Source organism: Gavialis gangeticus, unplaced genomic scaffold (assembly GCF_001723915.1).
Source record: "Gavialis gangeticus isolate Ggan-Ray unplaced genomic scaffold, GavGan_comp1, whole genome shotgun sequence".
Classification (NCBI taxonomy): Eukaryota; Metazoa; Chordata; order Crocodylia; family Gavialidae; genus Gavialis; species Gavialis gangeticus.
Genome location: NW_017729022.1, coordinates 180,873,110 through 180,879,320, shown reverse-complemented (window position 1 = coordinate 180,879,320; position 6,211 = coordinate 180,873,110).

The following is a 6,211-nucleotide window of genomic DNA, read 5'->3' as shown; positions in this document are numbered from 1 at the left end:
TTTTTTTTTTTTTTTTTTTTTTTTAATAACAATTGGGTACTTTAAGCCAATCTCATGGTTCTCCAAGACCTGATTTATGGGTTTGGAATGCATGAGTTTAGCAATATGCTGTAAAGAAGGACCAGTTATCTTGTTCACTTCACATTTACCCAAAGAAATTCCAATGGTACAGTATTAGTAAAAATGGCAGTAACTAGACTGATATAACTGAGTCTACGAATTTGACCTACTTCAAATATATTAGGTATCAACTCATATATTAGGACCTAAATGAGATGTAATTAAAGATATATTTAATTTCCAAGGTTTTTTTAATATTTGAAAGCTAAAGAATACATGATATAGCCAAACTGCTCAAATGCAGCTGTTTACAGACTTAGTCATAGAACTAGTTTAACCAGAACAGCCAGTCATAATTCAATAAGTAACTCTAATGAAGAGGGCCTGGACTCATATTGCAAAACAGTTCTTAGAAATTAGGCTCCAATTCGTCAAGTAAATATAATATGCTTAACATTCTGTATGAAAGTCATTTTCACTTCTTCCAATAGATATGCTAAGCACAAGCATGGTTGCAGAATTTGGGCTTTAATAGGCCAAATTCTCAATCGTCAGTGGAGCAACTGCAGGTTTATGTTTGTGAGACAAGGTAGAAGCTACCCGAGGAAATAACCCATGCAAGTAAGAGTTGCAAACCCAAATATTAACACACCAACCCAATGGCCTTTGATCCTTTCAATAGCCAGAGCCACAGCCAAGCAATTCCTTCTGATCTCCCCCTACAGTATGGAAAGGGCAACTTGGTTTGGATTCTAAGACATTCCTTAGCAATTCCTTATGTGGCAATTCACTTGGTGACAGAGCTCACTATGAAATATAATATATGTGTGTGTGTGTATTTTAAGTAAGCATATTGTATATATAATATATTTCTTAAATAAAAACTACAATAGATTTTTCCAAGCAGATCTTTGGTAGTGTCTACCAAATGCTACATCTTCCCCATGCACGTATTATCTAATCTCTCACCTCTTCCCCTTAATGGGATACTTAATAAAAATAAAAAGCACAAATTAGGTAAAATCGTCAAGGAAAGAAAAGTTAGAGAACTGTAAAGTAGTTGCATATATAGGAAAAATACATGTTTGGTTTTTTTTTAATTGGACATAATTGAGACTTACCAAAATTAAGAGAATGGGACTAATAAAAAAAAGGCATCTAAAGACTAAAATCAAAGGCCCCATTCAAGCAGCAGCTGAAAGAAATCAAGAATCACACGTAAAGCCTTTTTGGGATATGGAATCTTTTCCCTCCCAAGCACAGCATAATTTAAAACAGCAAATATGTTGCCAAGACAGCATCCCTTTACAGAATTTCAGTCTTTGCAATAAGTATTTCTAAGTGCAATGTGCTCCAAATGTGAGCCTAACTGTGCCACAAACTGAAGACATTTAATAAAACAAAAGTTCATTCACACCTTATAAAAGTTAGCTCAGACTGGTATACTCTTCCTTTTGGTGATTCTTTAAAGGATGCCAAATCCATTAGTTAAATGCATAAAATAAATAAAGCCACTGTTAAAAAAAAAGGATAAGTTACATCTCATTATGGCTGGAATAGTCATATGAACCTGGTTACAAGTATGTTTTGTAAAGGGTTGAAAATTCTTGTTTGTTTTTACTTAAGGGCTGAACAAAAAAAAGCTGAAATTTTAGTCCATGTGTTTAGCAGATGACCAATTTTCATCAGCACTAAGGCTTTATTTCTAGTGATACTATCTAGTAAGCTCTCAAATCAGTGTACAGAGAAGGAGAAAGAGTTACAAGCCAAGTTTTGTCCTCCCTCAGTACCGATGCACTATCACCAAGTCAGAGACTGAACTCAAATATACAGGAGTAACTCAGGAATTAATTTAATTGAAGTAAGTGAAACTGAAACAGTGTAAGTGACATAGATGACTATCATGCCAACTGACATAAGTGAAGTTGCACTGAGGCAGATTTGGGCTGTACATAATTTAACTAACCACTATGGTTTACAATAAATTAGAAATAATTGTAGTGCAAGCATAGAGTTTGATGCAGTATCAGTTACAACTTAAATTTTGTGCACGTCTAAAGACTTGAGGCACTGTAATAGCATGTAGCTTACAACATTTCAAGGCATATATTTCTTAGGCAACTGTGCAGCATGCATCTCAGAGCAATTCAGGTCTCTTTGTTAGAGAGTGAATAAATTTAAAAAATCCAAACTAAAGTACAGGAAACAACACTCACTATTTGCAGGTTCAGCATTTGCAATTTCAAATATTCATGAATGCTGAACCTGCTGCTTAAATACACTTAAAGGAGCTCCTTGGGAGCTCTGCGCTCACTGCCGCTGTGCTCCCGCCACCGCCTGAGCAGCCGTGTGCCCGCCCCACAGCCACCGGGGGCACTAAGTTCAAGAATGCAGACAGCGTTCATGAACACAGTGCCTTATTCGCGGATTTCGCCATTCACGGGGATATGAGAATGTACCCCCTGCGAATGGCGAGGGTCACCTGTACACATACTACAGCAGGTACCTGCACTTTTTCCTCTTACTGTACTAATGCTCCTTCGACAAGAAGGTACACAACTGGTAAAGAAAGACTGTTGGAGCTGATATAGCAATGATCTAGCAGCTGCTGCATCATAAGTTATACCATGTCATCAGTTTCTGGAAATCATTGGGGCCTGCTTAAGTACTGGCAACAATTGGAACAAAGGTGGCCAACCTGTGGCACATATGCCACAAGTGGCATGGGAAGCCTTTGTGTGCAGTCTGTAGCAGATCAGGGAGGCAGCACAGAAGAAGATACAGCAGGGAGTAGAGAGCAAAGCAGCAGATATTTAGTCTGCAGAAGAGAAGGGGGGGGTGGTATTTGATAGCAGCCTTCAACTACCTGAAGTGTGGTTATAAAGAGGATGGAGCTAGACTGTTTTCAGTGATGGCAGATGACAGAACAAGGAGCAATGATCTCAAGTTGCAGCGAGGCAAGTTTAGGTGGATATTAGCAAAAACATTCTCATGAGGAGGGTAGTAAAGCACTGGAATGGGTTACCTAGAGGCGGCCCACAGCACTGTGTCATCTGGCTGGCATGAATCCCCACGGGTCCAGAGATTTGGCAACCAAGGAACAGTGCCACTGCTCTCCTGCTGCCAAATTTCCAGACCCGTGGGGAGCCCCAAAGGTTGGATTACACTACCAGATGTTGAGCACCCTTGATGTAGAGTCAAAGTAAGAGCAAGCTAGCTTAAGCCTAATGGGATGAACAGAGGGAATCACTGCATAGTTTTTAGCTGGCAGTCCCTCTAGAAGCACAAGGAAGTAAAATGAAGGAAGTCTATCCTGTACAGTACAGCATGCCTCCAGGTATCACAGAATTCTGCATCAGGATTTTCTATTAACTTCTATTAGGTATGTTGCAGCTGCTGACACGTTATGCTAATTATCTGAGAAATGTCTTTTTCTAAATTTAATGAAACAGCTTCCTTCTATCTTCCATTTTTACATGCAGCTATAATGTATGAACCATTAGAAGGACACTGTAAAAAGCAGTTAAGATGTGTACCGAGCAAGTGAGAGAGCGCTAAAAAAGACAAACCCTTAACTTCCAGTCTATATACAGTACAATCTTCTAATATCCAAGGAAGCAACTGGAAAACCTAATCCCAAAGGAGTTGTAGGAGTGCATTTCAAAGCCAAGATCATTACTTCTATATGAACCTGGATTGCAGCTAATGTAGACTTTATTCTGGATGAATACAACACACCTATTATTAGGTTAAAAGTGATAAAAGAAAAAAACAACCTTTAAATACAAAATAAAACCCAACCAAATCTGGGTTGTCATGCTGCAGAACTACATACTGTTAGGCTGCATGAGTATGTAAGTTCACATGGTCCAAGAATACCACGATCTTTAAATGCACTTCCTCATGGAGCAGGGGAATGCAACAGGAGTCTCCATCACGTGACCTTTTGCTGAAAACAACAGATCCTGTCTAGCGTTGAGATGAATTTGGCTGCTGGTGAAAACAGGAGAACAAGAATGTTGAACACCATGATGGTAAGACTAAAGGAAATTAATGTATTTTCTTGTGTACCACATCTACCCCTCTTTCCAAAAATAAGCCCTCCAAAACTGGGATGCACATTTTAAGCAAGGAAGATAATTTTTCTTCACAGAAATAGAGGCAAGGTAGACCAGAAGAAACAGATAGTGGGAGCCCTAAGTCACAAGATGGCTGGCACCTTTTGGGGCTGCAAAGAACAAGGATGGAGTCCAAGGTTGGGTCCAGTGTTAACACTCACACACACCAGACAGAAAACAAAGTTAATTCCTCTCTGTCAATACAGCATATGTTGTGTTCAGTCAATGTTCTAGTGCAGCGGGAGTCCCACAGACTCAAATCTTAGTTCTTTAAAATGGTTCAAATGAATAACTCCTGACCTGCTGCAGTTTTAACATGCCAATGATTTAGAGCAGTGGTTTTCAACCTGCAGTCCACAGACCCTTGGTGGTCTGCAAACCATGTTTAAGGGGTCCACAAAAGATTACTATGATCAATCAAAATTATGTGAATACCCACACTTACAGTTCAAAGGGGTCCATAAATTCATTCAATTTTTTTAGGGGTCCACAAATAAAAAAAAGGTTGAAAACTACTGATTTAGAGACAGACTAAAATTCCTGAGTACTAACAACAATGGGAAAGGATAAATGAAAGAGAGGAACTATTATTACAGCTGAACCAACAGCTTAGTGCTTTAGCAGGGCAATACGAGAGCCAGGTTCAATTCACGGGCCTGATCTTTAGCATCAAGGCAATCTTAAGTATACATTCCCTATAGAAAGGAGCATCAGCCTGTTGAATAATTAGGGAATGACTAGCAGTCACCTGGAAAACAGCTGTTCCTGCGAAAGTGTAATAGCAGGAATATTTCATGTAGACTGCAGCCATGAGAGTACAATGGGACCACACATACTTGTGATGATTAGGCATCAGATATGCCCTCCTTCTCCCCAGCAGTTACTACAATACCCTTCTACATGGTTTTTGTCCAGATTTAGCCATATATCCTTTTCTAAATACAGTTAAAAACAAGCAAACAAACAAACTGAGCTTAAGTAAAACCACCTCGTGTTCAGGTTTGATTGAAGAGAAGGGTAAATAAATAAATAGTCACCAGCTCCCCCATCTTTCCTTTAAATCCACCTGGAAAACTTTGATAGTACACCAAAGCCACCAGACATTCACCAAAGTCAGGGCCACCAGCTGCCAAAGCAGCAACATGCTGCAATGGGCATTCCCAGAGAAGTAAGGAACAGTAAAGGAGAGTTAGCCTAGGCCTAGTAGCCACTGCTCTCCTCAGAGCCCCTGTATGGGGCAGTGCTACCCCAGATCACAGGAGGGATACATAAAAATGCACAAGCATTTTATATTTATTAACAAGATAACATTCAGTTATATGATCTCACATACCACTATTCTAGAAGACCCCCTCCCTCATTCAGTGCACAGGATGGATTCACCTGAGAGCAGAATCAAGCTTGCTTGATGGATGTGGCATTTCCTGACTTCAAGGGCTTGATTTTATACTGTAAACATACCTATTTTCCAAATACATGAGGTGACACAGAGGACGGAGAAACACAGCACAGCATCCTTTTACAAAGGGTTAATATTTATTTTATCCAAAAAGTGAGCAGTTAAATTTTAAAGTGAAAGTAAACAGGTGTGAAAGTGTTACAGCAAACTAAATCTTGTATGAAGTCTCCAGGGTACTGCAGCAGAGTCACAAAGATTCCTCAACTCTCATCCTGCAGTTTTCAGTCATCTCCGATAAGCTTTTCCACATGACAATTACAGTGTTAAAGTTCTGCAATGTCTGGAAACCTATGACTCAGGACAACTAAATGCCCTGAAGGAGGTTTCAATTTAGGAGATGAGAGGAGAAGCAGGAGGCAGCAAACTGAATCGCTGACAACCTACTCAGGTCCTAAACTTTGCAGCAGCAACAACTCTTTTTGGGGGGCAGCCCACACAAATAACTTCTCAAAATTATTTTGCAAGTTAACAACCATGAAAACTGGTCTAAAGGCTGAAACTGTCCATTGACATTAGTGCTAGATCCTACTCTTCCAGCTTTGTTAGTTAGCTCATTAAAACTGCTTCCCAGCAT